The following is a 20988-nucleotide window of genomic DNA, read 5'->3' as shown; positions in this document are numbered from 1 at the left end:
TGAAATCTCCCACAAGGAAAGATTAGTAATAAAGGACCCTTACAAAATAAGACAGGGAGCCAAGTGATAAATGAGAGGAAGTGACCTATCTTCTGGTCCATGAAAAAACATTTAGGCAAATCTTGTGAAATTACACAACCACCAAGAAAAGATTCTAAAGGATTTGAGGGAAAAGGACTAAAATGAAGAATCTGACTGAAATCAGAAACTCTCAATTGCAGAAGACAGAGCCGTGCCTCAGAAATTTCTAAAGCAAAATAATTTTGACCTAGATTTTTATATCCAAATCATCCATCAAGTCAGAAAGCAGAATAAAGACACTTTCAGACATGTAAGGACATTACTTGAGGGTATTCTCTAGCAGCAAGGATGAAAAAGAATAAAGTAGATGTGAGAACACAAGAAACAGTGGAAATGATCCAAGAGTGAAATGAAAAAGACGTCCCAGGATGGCAGCTGTGCAGCAGGACTAGACAATAATCATCCTATTAAAACGGAAAATTAGTGAACTCCATGAAAGGAAGAAAGGAGTGGATTCCATTCAAAAGACAGAATTACTAAGAAGCTGGTTTAATGACAGGAATGCATGTTTCTCTTCTCAATAGAAAAAAAAATTATGCAACAGAAAATTCCCACAGAATGCTGCTAATTGTCTACCCAGTTTTCCTCCCTTCCTCCTTGCTAAAGAAACCTATTTTTTTTTCTCTTTTTTGAGTTATCAGGTGAAAAACACATGATTAAAAAAGGTAGCCTCTCCCCCAGACCCATGGGATGAAGTCACGACAGGTGTAAACTAAGCCTGGAAATCCCATTCTCCTTTGCCAGCAACTGGCCTGAGCAATCTCTCCTGTCCCACTATGGAGAAGTGATTCATTTCAGGCCAGCGAGACACACAGGAAAATCACCTGGGGAGCTTCTTGAAAGATTTTCGCAGATGAAAACAGATCTGACGGGGAAAAAATTTGCTATAAAGGGTATTACTGGGCAATCGGTGAATTTGAACATACACTGTGTATTAGATAACAGGACTGTATCACGGTAGACGTGGAAATGTACCACCCACATCCAAAGACCCAGCAGCGGGTGTGAGGAGTATGATTAAGCGGTGAGCTTCATCAGAGTTGGCTTCAGCCGCCAAGAAGAGGTCCCGATAATCTCTGAACAGCTCAAGCTCATAACTGAGAAAGGCAAGGTACAGGCCAAGCAATTTCTAGCCAACACAGAACTCTTCTAATGGACAATCCTGACTCCAGACCTGCTTCCACGGCTCGCAGACAGGCCGTCATCACAATCGGACTGCTCCATTTGCCCACTCTTACTTCCTTCTTTTACTTTTGTGAAATCCTACTCCTGCCTCAGCATCTGCTTCCCAATGAACTCAAATGTTAAACTTCCTGAATTTAATCCTTCTTCCGTGATCCCACGAGTCCTTTTTCATAGGTGATACGCAGTAAAGCATTTAAGAATAAAGAGTCATGATATCTGCAGTTTTCACTTAAAAGATTCCCCCAAAAAACAACTATAGATATATAGACGAAGACAAAGGAAAAAGCAAATATGACAAAGGAAAAAGCAAATATAACAAAATGTTTATAATTGACGAATCGAGGTAAGGGTTAGGCAAGAGTTCACATAACTATTTTCACAATTTTATAAGTTTTTTAACTTTTCAAAACTAGTTTTTTTGTTTCTTTTAAATAGATGGGGGAGATCTAGATGAACCAGTGCCCTTCTTCCCACCTTTCAGTAAGTGAGAGAAAGATGCTGGGAGCAACAGTAATCAACAAGAAAGGTCAAGACAATCAGCTTAAGTCCCTTGTGGTTGGATATTCTGCAAAACGCTGCCAAAAGAACCAAAGTGATACACCAGGGGCGGAAAAAAAAACCTACTCAAGAAAGTCATGGTTCTGGGACACCCAGGTGGCTCAGCTGGTAGAGCATAAGACTCCTGATGTCAGGGTCATAAATTTGAGGTCTTCGTTGGGCATAGAGATTAAGAAAAGTTAAAATTAAAAAAAAAAAAAGAAAAAAAAAAGAAGGAAGGAAGGCAGTCATGGTTCAATGTGGAAAAATGTGACATGATTCTGAGTAGCCGACGGATTACAGGAAGACACTCTATTTGTCTCTGATGCTAGTAACAGCAGCCTTCTATGGGCATGGGGTCATGCTAACTGGCATATAGAGAAGGAAATGTCACCGTAACTTACTTCTCTGCTCTGCAATGAATATTTGCACAGTAATTAAAAGACATCAGACCAACATAAAAACAAAGCACCAAAGACTTCATTAAGGTTACAGAACAGAATGTAAATGTTCTTGAACTTGTCAGTTTAAAAGGCACAGCTGACAGAACTTGGAAGCTGGAGTGCAGGAGGGGAAAAGCAAAAAGGAGAAGCAGTGGGAAAAAAGTAGGATTTTAATTTTGAATCCCTTAAGACTAGAAACCTCTAAACATACTCCACTTGACTCATTTTTAACCATTTTTATTGAGATATAATTCACATACAGAGTGCCTGGGCGGTTCAGTTGGCTGAGCGACCGCGCTCAGCTCAGGTCATGATCCTGGAGTCCCAGGATCGAGTCCCGCATCCAGGAGTCTGCTTCTCCCTCTAACCCTCCTCCCTCTCATGCTCTCGCTCTCTCTCTCTCAAATAAATAAAAAGCTTTTTAAAAATTAAGAAAATAAAGAAAAAAGATAATTCACATACCACAAAATATACCAATTTATTCATTTTTAGTTAGGTTATCTTTTTATTACTGAGTTGTTAGAGTTCTTTATAGACCTTAGACACAAGTCCCTTATTAGACAGAAACTGCAAATATTTTCTCCGATTTTGTGGTTTGTCTTTTCACTTTCCTAATGGTATCCTCTGAGGCAAAAAGTTTTTAATTTTAACAAAGTCCAATTTATCTATTTTATTCTCTGTTGCTTGTGCTTTCAGTGTCCTAAGAAGGCTTTCCCTAGCCAAGGTCACTAAGATTTATTCATATTTTCTTCTAAGAATTTTATCATTTCTGCTGTACATTTAGGTCTATGATCCATTTTTAGTTAATTTGTGTGTATGACGGGAGAAGGAAGCAGTTCAAATTCCTTCTTTTGCATGTAAATCTCAAATCTCCGGGTGTCTCAGCACAATTTGCTGAAAAGATTATTCTTTCCCTATTGAATTTTCTTGGCACATTTGTTTTAAAAAAAAAAAATCTATTGATCATGGAGTTTATTTCTGGGTTCTCAATACTATCCAGTTAATTTCTACATACTGACACTCTAAGGGAAATCAAGATAGTATAAGTAACATTTTAAAGTGGACAGCTCAATGCCACACAGGACATTCACGATGTTTTGCAACTAACACCTCTAGTTCCAAAACATTTTCACCATCCCAAGAAGAAACCCACATCCATCAAGGAGTCACTCCTCATTCCCCATGACTATGGCAACCACTAATCTGTTTTATATCTGTGTCGATTTAACTGTCCAGGATATTTCAGATCAGTGAAATCATAATACAGGATCTTGTTTCCAGCTACTTCCGCCTGGCATAATGCGCTCTGTAGCATTTATCAGTACTTCACTGTTAGGGCTGAATAATATTCCATTGTATGGATATGCCACGGTTTGATTATCCATTCATTAGTTGACGGACATTTGGGTTGTTTCTACCTTTGAGCAAATGTGAACGGCTATGTAAGTACAGAACTACTATAAATATTCATGTACAACTGTTTGAATACCTGTTTTCAACTCTTTTGGGTACATACGTAGGAGTGGAATATCTGGTTCATATCCTAATTCTAGATTTAACTGAATAACCACCAAACTGTTTTCCACAGCAGCTGTACCCTTCCACATTTCCACCAGCAATGTACAAGGGTAACAATTTCTCCACATCCTCACCAACAAGGGTGATTTTCTCTTTTCCGGTTCTTTTTCAAAGGTGACATCCAGAACTCAACACAATACTCCAGGTGTTGTCTGGACAGTACAGACTAGAGTAAGACTAACACCTTTCCTCTTCTGAACCTCCTCCTCCAGCTAGTCCGGACTATGAGTCTATACAGCCTTCCTTGTAGTCAATATACCCATATTGAGTTTACTACAGTAATTAAAATACCTAAGTTGTTTGTATCCCACATCTCTTGCCCCTATAATTATGCAGCTGTTCTCTCAACCCATCTATAAGACTTCCTATCAAGTTCCATTAAGTTATCATGTTAGCCTTCGTCCACCATTTCAGTCAGAAATATTTTCAAAAGTTAACCCTAAAAAATTCATTTCATCCAGAAATTTGGAAAGCATAGTATTAATTTTTTTTTAAGATTTTATTTATTCTTTTGAGAGAGAAACACCGAGAGAGTACACGAGCAGGGGAAGGGGCAGAGGGAGAAGCACACTCTGTGCTGAGCAGGGATCCCGATGCGGGGCTCCGTCCCAGGACCCCGGGATCATGACCTGAGCTGAAGGCAGCAGCTTAACCAACTAAGCCACACAGGCACCCCAGTATCAGTGTTTTTATTCACATTACAAAAGCAAGCACAGTAACCTTCAGAGATAGGAATTTTTCTCCAGTTGTCATCAATTCACTACTCACTAATGTTTAGAGTTGCTACTCAAGCAATCACATTTCCACCTAATTTTATGGTCTTCCAGCCCACATTCTCCCACTTGTCAACAGAGAGAAATGTTACGGAATGCCTGGCAGAAATTCATTTATACTGTTAACCTCTGCATTCTCCTGACCCACAGTCTAATAATCCTATCTAAAAAGTAAGGTCAGTCTAACATATTGTCTCTAGTGAGCCCATGTAACACTTTCCTTCAGAAATGTAATCACAGTCAATGTTTTTAGCACATAAAACAATGAACTCAGATTAGGTCATACCATATTTCAAATCGTATTTTGAGATTTCTATAACATCAAATGATACAATGAAAAAAAGCAATATGTATCACTTAAGGCAACAGAGGAAATAAAGATCTCATGTGTTCTACGTGAAAGTATCAAGACAAATGTGTTGTCAATTTACTGTAATTTAGGGTTATATATCTTTAAAATTCTACAGGAGTCTCTCCTCAACCATAAAAATTCAATAAGAAAAAAATATTTTCCACATATGTTCACAAAAAATTAAAATTTGCTCATTAAGAAGTTTTGTGTTTCTAATATAGATTATTTTATTGAAACCAATTTCCCCAATTCCTTTAAGAGCATATTCCTCACTCAAGAATCTCTTCTACAAAGCCTTCCAGGGCGACTGGATGGCTCAGCCAGTTAAGCGCCTGCATTCGGCTCTGGTGACGATCCCCGGGGTCCTGGGTCCGAGCCCCGAGGGGGGCTCCCTGCTCAGCGGGGAGCCTGTTTTTCCCTCTCCCTGCTGCTCCCCCTGCCTGTGCTCACGTTCTCTGTCAAGTGGATAAATAAAATCTTATAAAGCCTTCAGAGGCAGTTCCATTCTAAAACAGCCTCTCCCTTCTAATGCCTTCGCCCTCTAATGATACCTACTATTGTCCTTACCACTCACTGACACCTGATGCTAGCTAGGTATTTACTGCTTGTGAACTGTTTGCGAATTTATTTACTGTCTGCAACAGAATCCCACCGAGAACTGACGCTTTCTCCTTCTTTTCTAACCTCATCACAACCAACATAGCACAATGCTTATGAAAAGGTAAGAACTCAAATTCTTATATGAATTTATATCACATGTAATAGTTATAAAACTACACAGAATTAAAACTAAACAGGAAATTATCTCATAAAAATTGAAGACATTTTAAGGTCTTGTGGTTCTGGGGGGTGATTGCAGTGTGGTAACTAAAAGGGAAAGCAGCGTCAAGCAGGAGCTTCTCCAAGACGGAAGAGCTGTGTGTATCTCAAGGTAGCAGACAAAGAGACAGTAAAAAATGAAGATACAGGAAGGGACAGAAAATGTGGAAAATGTGGGGTTCAAGTGAAAAGAAGATAAAAGACATTTTCTTTCTGAAAAGGGAAAACTAGGTACAGGGATATGTTGAAGTGGACAAGGATTAAATTCAGCAGGTTTTTTTTGTTTTTTGTTTTTTAAGATTTATTTGACAGAGCGCACAAGCAGGCAGAGCGGCAGGGAGAGGGAGAAGCAGGCTCCCCACTGAGCAGGGAGCCCGACGGGGGCTCGATCCCGGGACCCTAGGATCATGACCTCAGCCGAAGGCAGCTGCTTAACCGACTGAGCCACCCAGGCATCCCATCAGCAGGTGGTTTTAAGAGAGAAAGAGAATGTTTATCTAGCTCCTAATATTTATTAAGAAAGCACTGTATCAGTTTCCTGCAGTGCAATCACCTGCCGCAGTGACAAAGTATCACAAAACTAGAGGCTTAAAATAATACAAATTCATTATCTTACAGTTCCGGAAGTCAGAAGTCCAAAATAGCCCAAGTCTCACTGGGCTAAAACCAAAGCTCGGGCAGAGCTGGGTTCCTTTCTGGAAGCTCTAAGGAGATTCCATTCTCTTGCCTTCACCGGTTTATAGAGGCTGCTCACATTCCTTGGCTCTGGCCCCCTTTTATCTTCAAAGCCACCAGCCGACACTGGGCTCCTTCCCATGCTGCCATCTTTCTGGTCCTGACTCTTCTGCCTCCTGCTTCTTTTAAAGATTACATTAGGCCCACCCTAATGTAATAACCCAGGATACTCTAGTTTAAAATTAGCTGACTAGCAACCTTAATTCCACCTGAAACCTGAATTCCCTTCAGTTGTGTAATACAACTCTCACAGGTTCCGGGGACGAAGATGTGGAGGGACGCCATTATTCTGCCTGCCACAAGCACTATGCTGTGTGCTTCATTTGTATCTTTTAATCTAATCCCCACAACAACTCTATGAGGGAAATCATGTTTTACTCATTTTATACACGAGGAATCTGAGACTACCCATAACACTTTGAGAGACTTTAAATAACAACCCAGACAGCCAGGCTTATAAGAGATACTATTATAATAATGTTTGTGGAACTGAACCGGTGGAATGAGGATTCAGATAACACAGCCTCCACGGGCCTGTTTCTAAAGCCCTCACTCATTACCCTCTCTTTACTCGAGCGCGCGTGTACGTGCATGCGTGCGTGTGTGTGTATGTTTTGGGGTGAAGGGAAAAAGGCTTTTCTTGCCCCCGACTTTAATCGAACCATCTCTCCTTTCATCGTTAGAAATCTCTGTGCATGATTTTGTTTAAAAAGTTTTTAAATCTCTGCATACCGTGCTACATATGTTCCATTTAGGTTTTGGTGTATGAGCAGAGGTCATACGATAGCATGTTAAGAAACAAGGCTAAAATTATGTGATTTGTAGATTCCTTCCTAAATTGTATAATTTTAGGCTCCGATTTAAAGATATAAATTATTTTTATAACTATTTCAAGCATTCAGATAAATTCCCCAAGGCATAATATACTGGATTAGAGATTATCAACATTTTAATATGTCTTGACACATATAACCCATTATTTTTCAGGATCCCATCAACCATATAGGTATGGATCCTTTTTGAAAGAAATTATTACTGGGGCATTATGATTGATCTCCAGGTATCCTGCCTCATTTAATAATGAACTCTTATAATATTCCTCCACTCTCCCCTAAACATTTGGGTAACAAAAATTTTCTTTATATGTCCTCAAAGAAGGCTACAGACACAGGATGGAGAGCAGGGAAAGGGTCTGTGATTGACAGCAAAAGCCTTGGTGTTAAATTGTTGGCATATGTCTTGATTGAAGTTTTACCTCTAGAGCAGCCATTTTTAATCTTCTCAAGATCACGGCCACTGCTTTGAAATCTGATAAACCTGTGGACCTCTCGCTAGAAAAATGCACGTGAACGCATACTCAAAATTTTTCATACAAATTATTTTATTGCATTTTAAATCTGTTGCCATCACAGGCCATATAAAACTAGTCTTTGCAAGGATTTCTGTATGTCTCACTTTTGGTTTTGTGCCAAAATTTGCTACACCCAGGAATAAAAATCTAAAGTATGCAATAAAACAAACCAAACTTTAATTATTTTTGACAAATAGATACCAAAGTAATGATGACGGCTGGCTGGAGAGCCTCTGGCACCGAAGCACAGTTCTAAGAAAAAACCCACCTCTTGCACATTATTCTCCAAGGAGAGCTGAGAAAACATGGGTGTTAGAAGGCTCAGGTCCCAACAGTAAGGAAAAATAATGTTGACTGAATTTAATGAGTGTTTCCCAAAACAATAACGTTTTATACTTGTATATACTTATAAAAAGGAAAGATGTGGGGTTTTTGTTTTGTTTTGTTTTTGTTTAAGTAACCTCTATGTCTAAGGTAGGGCTTGAACCCACCACCCTAGATCAAGTCTCATGTTCTACTGATTGAGCCAGCCAGGTGTCTCAAGGATAAATACGGTTTTATAAAGTGGGAAATATTGATAAATTTAAATATTTGAGAAAAAACTCATACGAGACCTCCTCTGTTCCGACTCCGCAGAGATCCAGAATAGTATTAAGTTCAAAGTGGAGTACATGCACCCAGAGGCAGGGTGATCATGCCACTGGTGTGAAAAGAAAATACTAGAAGACTAAACACATGCGTTATCTTCAATCTGAAACTGAGCTTTACTAATATTCATTCTATGAAACCGACACCAGCATCCTCTCTGGTCCTGCGACAGGCGGTGTCAACCTTGCGGCACTTACGTGAAGAATGCTAGTCACACACTGGCTCACTTGACCTCCAGTCTACCTAGAGGCAGCTGGAAAGGCACCTTTTCAAGCAGTTTGGGGGGCAAGCGCAGCCGTGGAGGTACCAGCCGCCTCGGCAGCGTCACTGCAGTGTCCCTTCTCCGGCTTCCTGGACGACAGGCAGAAGTGTGGCAGCGCCACGGCGGCTTCTTGGTCTGCCTCCTAGTCCCGAGCCGCAGCTCCCAGGTTGTCCAGCAGTTTCCACAGCGTCTGGAGGGGAGCGCAGCGGCTGCTCAGGCAGCCCAAGCTCTGGGTCCCAGCACAGGGGCAGGGGTGCCCTCCGAGCTCCCCTTACAGGTTGCCTGTGCATCACCACCCTAAAGCAACTGGCAGGCCCTCTAACAACTCTGTAAGCACCTCGGATCCTGATTCAATCTCTTCTTGCTGAAAATACTCAGAAGAGTTTGGTCTGTGGCACTGAATACACCGTAGGCTAGTAGGTAAGAGTCTCCTAAAGGAAAGACGGCTGGTCCACCCCGTGGAGGGGCTGTTTGTGATGCCCTCACCGGCTGGCTCACGTCCAGCAAACTGCAACATCCTGCAGCTTCCTTAGGCCCAATTAAGTACATCTGCAGATCTCATTAGAATTATGATGTCACTCTCGAATGGGTTTTACAAGATTTTTGTAAATGAACAAAGGAAAAGAGAGACAAACCAAAAAACAGACTCAACTATAGAGAACAAACTGGTGCTTGCCGGGGGTGGGGCGTGGGGTGAAATAGGTGATGGGGATTAAAGAATACACTTGCCTTGATGAACACTGAGTAATATACGGAAGTGTTGAATCACTATATTATGCACTTGAAATGAATATTAACACTGTATATCCACTACACGGGAATTAAAATGTTTAAAATTTTTAAAAAAATTACAACTGTCCGAACTGGATACTTAGCTATACCTGTAATAAATAAGAAAGGGTTTTTGCAAAGAAAGGCAGATTAAACATAATAAAGCAAAATACAAGCAAGCAACAAGAAAATGGAAGACCTGCCAAATGCCTGTTACCAATACCAGTGCTTTATCAAAACTGTAAGGTGAGTGATTATTTTGTAAACTGTAAAACTATACAGCTTTTAGAATAAAACATAGGGAAAAAAAATCTCTGAGATGTAGGACTGGATGAAAAGTCCATAGACGTGACACTAAAAGCACAATCCATAAAAGAAAAAAAAATGACTGAATGCACTACACGAAAATTTCAAACTTTTTTGCTCTATGAGATACCCGGTTAAGAAGATGAAAAGACAAGCTACGGATGGGAAGAAAATTCTGCCAATCACATACCTGACAAAGGGTTTATATCTAGACGATAGAAAGAACTCTCAAAGCTCAACAGTGAAAAACATTCCAGTTTGCTCATTAGGGAAACAATTTGCCCATTAGGGAAAGGGAAATTAAAACCACAATGAGATACCACTACACAACTATTCAGAATGACTAACGTAAAAAAAAAATAAAAGCAGTGAAAATACCAAATTCTGACAAGCGTATTGCTAGTGAGAACACATAGCCACTCTGGTAAACAGTCTGAGAGTTTCTTATAAAATTAATCATATACTTACAATATGACCCAGCAATTGCACTCTTGGGCATTTATCCCAGAGAAAGGAAAACTTATGTTCACACAAAAACCTATACATGGATGTTCACAGCAGCTTTATTCGTAACAGCCCCAAACTGGAAACAACTCGGATGCTCTTCAACAGGTGAATAGTCAGTCAGACTGTGTTCGGTGGTACGTCCATTCAATGGATACTATTCAGCAGTAAGAAGAAATGAACTACTAATACACTGGATAACTTGAATGTTCTCTAGGGCATTGTGCTCAGTGAAAAAAGTCAATCTCAAAAAGATACATACAGTAGGATTCCATTTATGTAACATTCTCAAAATGACACAATTACAGAGATAGAACAAATCAGTGGTTGCCAGTAAACAAGGACGTCGGGAGTGGAGGGGACCTTGAGCTGCATGAGGGAGTTTCTTGGCAGTAATGGAACAGTACTGTATCTTGATTGTGGTGGTGGTGAAATGAATCTAGACATGAAATGTTATTAATTGCACAAAACTACACATACATACACATGAACGAGTGCATTAAAAACCATGAAAACTGAATATGGCTACTTCACAGTATTGTACCAATGCCAGTTTCTTGATTAAACATGGTTATTAACATTATGTTATGTAAGATATTACACGGGGTAGCTGAATGAAAGTTACACAGGACTCCCTGCGCTATTTTCACAATTTCCCATGAGTCTATAATTATTTCAAAATAAAGTTTTTTTAAGGGATGATATTCAATATTTTTAGATTACTAATATTTTAAGTGGAATCAAAAACATGAAAAGAATATATTCTAAATTGTTCTACAATGTTTTTCATCTTTATCTCATTTTTTATTCTTACTATAGCATAGGCAGTATATAGTTTACAACATACATATGGAGATTGCAGACACAGTTCTTGGTGCCACTGGGGTGTGACCAAAAAAATGTGCAGACCTCTATTATAGAAACTACAGAAGTCTGAGATTCTATCTATCCCTTCGAAGTTTTACTTAGGGAAGCATATATAAGAACAGGACAGACACCAGACTGAGAATCAAAAAGAACTCTATTCTATCCACAGTTGAAACAAATCACAATCTCATTGTCATCCACAAAACGTTAAGAGTTGTATTAGATCATTCCCAAGACATTCCAGCTCTGAAAACATTGTAACCCCATGAGTTCTACAACAGGAAAAAGTGCAGCAACCATAAAGAAATGTATGACTAAACTCTAACCAGTACTTACTGAAAGTATACCAAAGTTTCAGTATTTCCAGGAATATTAAATACAAGACATAGTCTAAGTAATCATTAACACAAACACAGAAAACAGCACCTACAGAGACAATTTTATCTCAAAGAAAACAGATTACCAGAAGATTCAGTTGAAATATGAATATCCAGATAAGAGGCAAAGGTGGCTATTTTGCATGCAGCCCCCCTGTTGCTGAAGGCCTCTAAACTTCTGCTCAGGGAACTATATGAGGCTCTGTATTGCGACAGACAATACACCAGCGCATTCAAGTATCCTGGTGTACGTGTTTGGAGATCATGACGGTTCTCTCAAGAAGTAGAAATAGCAAGACAACGAAGAAAGAATTCTTTTCCTTTTTCCCATCCACTTAATTAATTATTCGCCATCCACTTGAGTTAGACTGAATTAAGACAGAATTTTAAGAGGTCTATTACTCAGGGGAAGCCAAACATCTACAAGGTAATTATATACCACCCTGTTACACCACCTGCTATCCAGAAACATGACCTACCTGAAAGACAGTCCAAAACCAGGAAAGAAGCAAGAGTCCTCGAAGCAGTAAAAATCAATATAACAAGGTCCTAGCACTAAAGCCCCATGCTTCTTTGGCTCCTTATTCAGAATCTTCTATCATTTTTATCCACCATTTCCACAAGTGTGGTTAGGGGTTCTGCTCATGACACACTAAAAATATCAAATTAGGAAGGCAAGAAAAGTACAATAAGCAGGTTTAATGAGAGCAGAGAGATAGAGCTAACAGACAAGTAAAACGTAAACCAATCCCCAAACTAACATGATTTAGAAAGGAATAGTTTCGCCAACAAATGAACAAACTATGGTGGTCTGGAGATTGCTGACTGAGGAAACGAATGGCTGGAGCTCTTCTGCAAATAAATCATCACGCGTTCACCAGTGCCCAAGACACATGAAAGGAACCACTGAAGTGATATTTTTTAGCCAGTATTATAGACAGTATAATCCATCTTCTATTTTTAAACAGAGACTGAAAATTGTATTAAATGATCTTTCCAGCATTCTTTAGTATTGAACTAAATTACATCACATCTGAATTTTACCATGAAATAGGGACACACCAAAACTCAAAACAGAACAAAACAAAACATGGAATCCTGAGAAGTTGAAATATTATGCTGAAATTCATTCAGGCACAAAGCATACACGTGAATATTTTATGAACTAAAAACTGAGGCTGCATTACAGTGAGTGAACAAACTATTATCCTTTTCTCATCAATTCCCAGATGCCCTTTAATAAATAAAACAAACAAAACCCAACACTTCAATCCCTCTGAAGGACAGATGCTCTGAACTGGAGATGTATCTCACAATTGCTGTGACCCAAGAGCCGGATGTAGTTGGTGAAAATCTTATCTCCTGGAAAGATCAAGAAAGCGGCAGCATCAAAGTATCTTAGGTCCGACCAAAAATGGTCATTCAAAAAAATCTTTCATTTATTTATTTCACTTATTTATTTATCTGGCAGAGAGAGAGAGAGCACAAGCAGGGGGAGCAGCAGGCAGAGGGAGAGGGAGAAGCAGGCTCCCCACTGAGCAGGGAGCCTGAGGCGAGGCTTGATCCTAGGACTCTGGGATCAGGACCTGAGCCAAAGGCAGACACTTGACCAACGGAGCCACCTAGGCACCCCTCATTCAAGAAACTCTTAAAAAGACAAATAAGTGATTAGAAACCTGTAAAACTATAATCAATGGAGATAATTACAGAAAATTCTCAAAAATAAGTTGCACCCTTCTACCTTAAAGGTAACACTTAAGTACTTATCACAATACTTAGTAAGCACTCAGTAAATTTAGTTATTATTATGATTTCAAGATGACAAATAAGGACTAGTAGAGCTAATGAAAATATCTATGATCATAGTGATCAGGCAATCATTAGCATTTATTAAGCGCCTACAAGGTCACCACCACTATGTGGTAGCAATAAAAGTTCATTGCCATGAACCTAGGCAACACTAGTTTTGATCAAATAAATGGTGAGTGTCATAACAGGAGTAAAACATTTTGAACCAATAAGGTAAAGCATCCCATTACACTCAGCAATGATCAGAACTTACTAAGGGGGCACCTGGCTGGCTCAATCAGCAGAGCATGTACTTCTTAATCTCAGGGTTATGAGTTTAAGCCCCACACTGGGTATAGAGATTACTTAAAAATAAAATCTTAAAAAAAAAAAAAAAGAACTTGCTATGTATTTTCAACTTTTTAATTTTTTTTTTTTAAAGATTTATTTATTTGAGAGACTGTGAGCGGGGGGGAAAGGCAGAGAGAGAGGGAGAGAGAGAATCCAAGCAGACTCCCCAATAAGCATGGAGCCTTATGCAGGGCTCAATCCCAGGATCCCGAGATCTTGACCTGAGCTGAAATCAAGAGTTGGGGGTGCCTGGGTGGCTCAGTCGTTGGGCATCTGCCTTCAGCTCGGCGTGATTCCAGGGTCCTGGGATCGAGCCCCGCATCGGGCTCCCTGCTCCGCTGGGAAGCCTGCTTCTTCCTCTCCCACTCCCCCTGCTTGTGTTTCCTCTCTCGCTGGCTGTGTCTCTGTCAAATAAATAAATAAAATCTTAAAAAAAAAAAAAAAATCAAGAGTTGGCCATTTAACTGACTGAGCCGCCCAGGTGCCTCTCAACTTCTTTTAAAGTACTGTATTTAGGTCCAGCAGGCAGAAATTTTGAGACATAAATTATTTACTTCTTGAGAGTCACCAAATGATTAAATGAATATAAAAAACCGTCACCAAAATGAATCCTGTGGTTTTCACAGGGGAAAAAAAAATCTCTTTTCCCATTACTCTCCGGGCTTAGGTAGAATAAGGATTGTAGATAAACTGCCTCTTAAAATTCTTCTAAAACTTGGAGCTACACACAGATGAGGGAAACTTCCTCCTCCTCAGATTTACAGACGTTGAAAGGGACCAGTTTATACAGAAGTGCACATTAAAATGCCATCTTTCATTAATATTAAATGTTCGGAATACACAAATGTATGGGGATGGAAGGTAGGTCAATGGTTACCTGGGGTCGGTGAGGGAGGTGGAGAAGGCGAATGAAAAAGTTCTAAAACCCATTGTGGTGATGGTTTACAACTCTGGAATATACTAAAAGCCACTGAACTGAACACTTTTCTTTTTAAGATCCAGTTAATTTCTTTATTTGAGAGAGAGAGTGCATGTGTGCACCTGTGAGCAGGAGAAGGGGCAGAGGAGGAGGGAGAGAAACAAGCAGACTCCCACTGAGCACAAGCCCGAGGTGGGGCTAGGTATGGGGCTAGATCTCACGACCCTCAGGTCATGAGAGCTGAAATCAAGAGCAGACCGCTTAATCCACTGAGCCACCTGGGTGCCCTTGATTGTATGAATTGTATGGTATGTAAATTATATCTCCGCAGAGCTGTTTTTTTTTAAGACTTTATTTATTTGAAAGAGAGAGTGTGTGTGTGAGAGAGAGAGCATGAAGGGGGGGGAGGGCAGAAGGAGAGGGAGAAGAAATCTCCCTCTCAGCAGGCAGCCCCATTCAGGACTCGATGCCAGGTTCCTGGAATCATGACCTGAGCCGAGGGCAGGCGCTTAACCAACTAGGCCACCCAGGCGCCCATTAAGATTTTACTTGTAAGCAATCTCCACACTCAATGCGAGGCTCAAACTCACAACCCTGTGACCAAGAGTCCCATGCTCCGCCAAATAAGCCAGCCAAGCACCCCTGTTATTTTAAAATCTTAACTCTTCACAAAATTTGACAAATCATAATTACTGCATTATGGTCAAACTCCATAGGGTATACCCCTCTGTCAGATATTCTTCCTGACCTGGCTGACCTCATTACTGACGATCCTACAAAGTCCCTTTATCAACAATCCAATTCTTTCCCAACAAATAACAAACATCAAGCGACAGACATGGGGGGAGAGGTGGGCGGCAGCACATTTCATAAAAGTTAAAAATAATTCACACAGTATTTTTACGTAAGTGGTTTTTCAAAATGGTTATTTTCATAATATAAAAAAATCCTGATAAAGGCATCTATTTACTATAGCATTTTAAAAGAATGTTACTACTCTATCAGCAAACTACCGATTACCTGCAGCATACAGATGTGGTCTCATAATGGTGGTCTCTGAAATGGATGACCCTTGTAGCGTGTGAAGAAACACACATTTTTGTTTGTAGAATTTCAAAAATATTCTGCCCCACAAGAACAGGGTTTAAATTAAAAAAAAAAAAAAAATTCTAGAGCTCACGGATTTATTTAACAGTGTCCATGAACCCCAACCCACCTCAGGTGGAAGACCATGTTTGTTTCCCAGCATACTTTGGAAGAGGCCATGCAGAACCGCAAACAAGACTGAATAATAAATTCACCTAGTTGAGCACTTTTTACACTACTTTTAATCCACATGCCCCACTCTGCCTATTTAAGGATCCTGCTCGGAGGAGCTCACAACTTGCGCTAGAGGCTGACGTAATCTTACCTTCAGAAACACCAGCCAAGGTGCGCAAAGTAGGTGCAGCTCTCAATAAAAATCTGCCAAATGAATGGAGATTTCTCAGCTGATGAAGCCAACTGGCTGCTTACAGCTGGGTTTTCTCTTTAGGAACCTCTGGAAAACCTTTCTCCCCCCCTAGGCTAGCTTACGGAAGCACCTAGAACTAAAGAATCTTATCACCCACTTCATCAGCCCAAATTGTAGCTCCCTTTTTATAACGAGCAACAGAAGGTTTGAGTAAAACCTCTGTATGTGATTTGATCATGAAGCAATGTCTTCCCACATTCCTCCTTGGGCTACGATGAGGAGTGCCTGCTGGCAGTCTCCAAGCAGTTTTTAATGCTCTCTAGAGATTAAAAGAATCAAGAAATGAGAAGAGATTAAGTTTATGAGTATGTACTCCAAAAATATTTTAGGGTAAAGGCAGGTAAACTGATCAGGGACATAGATTTTGACCAGTTTTCAAAATGTTTTGAACACAAACATACTAGTAGTAGCCTTGTGCTCAAAGGCGTGCAAATGCTCCTACAATGAGCACGCAGAGCTTTGGTGATAAGGGAAAAAATGGTTTACCTCTAAACACACACACACACACTTTCCCCAAGTAAAACAATCTGAACTTCTTTACAGCTTATGGTTTTTCAGAATCCTGGTGGGATAACAAAAATGCTCAAGTACTTTAGGCAACAGTAAAAAAAGTATATAAAGAAGGGGGAGTGCCTCCAACTTTTGCTAATGGTTTAGCAAAGTCTACGGTCTGATGGAGAAAATACAAACATAGCCATACTGTAAGTCAGAGCATGGTTTGCACTGTAAAAAGGGTTTTATAAGAGCAAGAAGAAAGCGGGATCACTTATGATTAGAAGAGCTTGCGGACAAGGTGACATTTGAGCTGGGTTAGATGGATGATCTCTCTAGTGAGGTAACAACAGTTGAAATTCAGAGCACATGCTCTGCCCCAAAAAAATATTTTACAGATAAAAATAGTCAAGCAGAGAACATACACCCAGCCAACCCCCAAACATACTTTACCTTTTAAAATTTCTTTTAAAATGTAAAACCTGCTATATAAAGCAATGAAAACTTTCCCACCTCACCTAGATTTCTTCTATTATTCCGCTATTCATTTACCATTTGGGCATGAATCCTGTGTCACTGTCACTTTGCACTTGTTAATGTGCTGAGATATACACTGTCTTTTTCCTCTGGATGATATTTCTGCATCTTCCCATAAACTGTTCTACCTTTGAGAGCAATAACTGTAATCCATTTCTATTTTATCTTTCCATAATACTTCTTAAATAAATATATACTCAACAGATATTGTTGACAGGTTAAATCTAGTTCTAATAATTGTGACAATAAGCTATCACTACCACAAAAGATGTCTGTAAAACAGATACTATAAACAAATCACACTTTTGCAAAGAGAACAAAAAGCATCTAGATTAGTAATATCTACCCCTAGACATTGAACTAATTGCTCTGCTTTTGTATAACTTGTTCAGAAAGGGTGCTTGTTTCAAAAAAAAAAATTAAATCTCTCAAGCAGCCTTTATAGAACATTATCTTTCTTTGTCACAAAGTCCTAAGACAACACATTTATTGTGACACAGTGAATTTGCAGAGAAATGAAGGACAGTCCTGGTTCCCAAGGATCTCAAGGGACAGTTCACAACTCAAGCAATGTCTTGGCAATGTGTATACATAAGACAATGTGTTTAAAACAATATGAAAAGCACAAAGGAAAAATGTTTTCCAGGAAGCCTGGCCTAGCTATTTCAAAGATAATTCTTTCTGAATGTGCTTTTAAAAGTTCAGAAATTCTCTCCTCTATTGTTTAAGCTCGAAGTAAACAAAGATAGAAATTTGCAAACTTGGGGGCGCCTGGGTGGCTCAGTCGGTTAAGCATTTGCCTTTCGCTCAGTTCATGATCCCAGGGTCCTGGGATGAGCTCAATGCTGGGCTCCTTGCTCAGCGGAGAGTCTGCTTCTCCTTCTCCCTCTCCCTCTCCCTCTCCCTCTCCCTCCCCCGCCTGTTCAGGCCTTCTCTCTCCCTCTCTCTCAAATAAATAAATAAAATCTTAAAAAAAGAAAGAAAGAAAGAAAGAAAGAAAGAAAGAAAGAAAGAAAGAAAGAAAGAAAGAAAGAAAGAAAGAAAGAAAGAAAGAAATTTGGAAACTTGTTTTAACCTTCTATTTAACTATATTATGAGATGGAGAGGGAGATTATGCCTGCAAGTTGGCCTGACATCCTTATCACAGAAGAGGATCAAAGGGGAGGGAAGAGAGGAATATAGGTGTAACAATGCCAGATACCATCAAGATTACTACAAAAGAACATGTTTGTGTGTGTGTGTGCACTTCCTAAATTCTGTGGGAAGAATAGAGTACTTCTCAAACATTATTATCCAAAATTGGCTTTCAGTTTCCCTAGTTTCTCCTTTCTTGTTATTGTTGAGCCTGTGAACTGATACGTTCCACACCACTCAGAAAGTTACTAGACAGTGAGTTAATCAAGGAACACTTCAGGAAGTTGTTAGTATTGCTTTAAAAAAAAAAACACTGGACCAGGCATTCCAACATCATTCACTCTTCCAAAAAGGTATTTTTACAAAAAAACTCAGAATGTAAGAAAAGACAACATGGAATGCTATTTTTGATAATGAGTAACAAAAATAACAACAAAAAGACTACAGAATAACACACCCACTGCTACTTTGTTTATAGGCTTGTAACTTGCACATGCAAGTACTCTACGAAGTATTGCTCAAGAAGAAACTGTCAAAATTGAATGCTTATGAAAACATTCCTTTTCTAAATAAGGTCTCTAACAAGGGCTGTGCTGTTTCCAAATGATTTCTTTAGCAAGTATTGACAGGTATAGCATAGCAATAATGCTCAGAATGAGAAAAAAAATGTTTTATCAATAGTAAAAGTTGTTACTAATTATAATGCCTGTGAGTTCAGTACTAGAAATTAACTGTACGGTAGATATCTACTAGGCAGAACAGTACAAAACTATTTCTGGAAAAAAAAAAAAAAGTAATCCTACAGACCCTAGCGATCTAGTAGGTTGGTTTTGTTGTCGCTTTCCTTCCAAAAGAACCTTCGCCAGTAAGTCGAGGTAACTTTCCGCAGTTCAAAGGTTAAGGCAAATTCAGCTCTATGTAGAGTTCTTGCTCCTCGTCAACATAGCTCCCTCCTTCCCCCCCCCCCCCGTATTATCTTGGCCTGAAAGAGGTTAATGATCCGGTGTCACTGCAAATCCATGAGAGAAGCAATTTTAAGTGCCGAGGAATGAAACTGGGATGGGAGGAACGATCGACAGCAATCAAGAACCAGACCGCCCTAGAAATCCTCCTCTCCAGAAAGGACGGAAAGAGTCTCTGCCCAAAGAACCTGCTGCCCGGAAGCCACAACTTCCATCAATACGCAAAGAAAAGTTGCAAGAAGAGCTCAGCGCCCAGTCAGCCCGCGCCGGTGCGGAGACCGAGGTCAGCAAAGGCACTCATCAGGCCCCGGCGGCCAGCGAGCCGGTGCTGCGGCGTCCGTGGGGCCGACTCCGGCTCCGGCAGGCTCGGAATCTGGGGGTGCGACCGCGAAGAGTGGGCGGAGAAACGAGAGCAGAGGAAAGAGGGACAATGCTGGGCCGGGCCGGCGACTCAGCACGCTCCAAGGGTCCCCCAGCGCCTCTTCCCGCCCGGGGCGGCCAGCTGCCGCGCCAAGTTTGCTCCCAGCCCTCCCTCCACGACCGGGACGGCGAAGCCGTGGCCACCGGCCTCCCTCCGCCTGCCCGCCGCCGCCTTCCTCCCGGCGGGGCGGCTCCCGCGAGTCGGAGAGGAGGCGGCGCGCGCGAGGGGAGCCGCGCGCGCGAAGGGGCGCCGGGCGCGCGAGGGAAACGGGGCGCGCGAGGGGCAGGGGGCGCGCGAGGGGAGGCGAGCGCGCGAGGGGCAGGGGGCGCGCGAGCCAGCGGCGCGCGCGAGGGGAGCTGGGCGCGCGGGGGAGAGGGGCGCGCGGCGCTCCCCGAGGACCCGCTGCCGCTCCGGCGGGTTTTCGGTTGAGGCGGGGGCTGCGCCGCCGTTTACCGTCCGTTAGGAGTCTTTGCCCGGGCGGCGCAGCCTGCCAGCCATCCTGGCCCGCCTCCCCCTCGGCTCCCATCAGGAAGGGCAGCCGAGCGAGGGCCGGCGACCTCGTCTCCTGCCAGGGCTGTGGCCACCGGTCGGCGGGCATCCCGGCGCCTGCCCCTGGGGCTGGAAGAGAAAGTGAAATGAAGCGTCTTTCCCCAGGCAACACCTACCCGTCCCCAGTCCAAGTGCAGCTGCCTCGCTCCTCGGGCGCCGCCGGTCCCCGCCCTCGGGCCCCGGGCTCCGTTCTCTTGACAATGGCGCGTCCCCTTTAAGGAATAATCCGATCGGAACCGATGTGTGGTTAAACCTCCGACTCTGATTTTAACCGGATTTCTCTCTCTCCCCCTGAGCCCGACGGACGCCCGGCGGTGCTGCGAGCTCTTCCCACCCCTTCCCCGCCCCGCCTACTCCCTCGCCTTCCTGATTGGCGAGAAACACTACAACAGGAACAGCAATCCTCGCACTCCACTGGCCGATCCGGCCGCCGCTCACGGTGGCCCCCACCCCCACTCCGCCCCTTTCCCCGGGTTGGTCCTTCATCTAATCACTCTCTGTCCTCTACTCCATCGTTGCTTTGGAGAACTGGCAGTCAAGGCTCGCCCTCCCGCCTCCGGAAAGCGAACTTTATTTTTATTGGTAAAAGGACATCTTCCTGTGCACCTGATTGGGCAAGGAAGGAGTAGTCTGCACGCCCCTTACCCATTCTCGCTCTCGCTTTACGGGTTTGAGAAATACAGCCGCAAAGTCCTCCCTACTTTTCCTCCTCCTGAGCGCCTTTCCCTTTAAA

The 20988-nt window shown here is 41.7% G+C and overlaps 1 protein-coding gene across 4 annotated transcripts in view; it reads right to left on the bottom strand.

Annotated features, from left to right (window-relative positions):
• FRYL (FRY like transcription coactivator) overlaps positions 1-20586 on the bottom strand; it is a 249123-nt gene extending 228537 nt beyond the window's left edge. For all 4 annotated transcript variants that reach the window (XM_087864148.1, XM_087864149.1, XM_087864146.1 and 1 more), the window contains exon 1: positions 20372-20586. The gene's annotated coding sequence lies outside the window, so the exon portion shown is untranslated. The remainder of the gene's footprint in view (positions 1-20371) is intronic.
• Between the last annotated feature and the right edge of the window lie 402 nt (positions 20587-20988).

This window comes from Ursus americanus, chromosome 8, assembly GCF_024610735.1.
Source record: "Ursus americanus isolate L20-20 chromosome 8, mUrsAme1.1.p, whole genome shotgun sequence".
Classification (NCBI taxonomy): domain Eukaryota; kingdom Metazoa; phylum Chordata; class Mammalia; order Carnivora; family Ursidae; genus Ursus; species Ursus americanus.
This window is presented reverse-complemented; position numbering and strand designations above follow the sequence as displayed.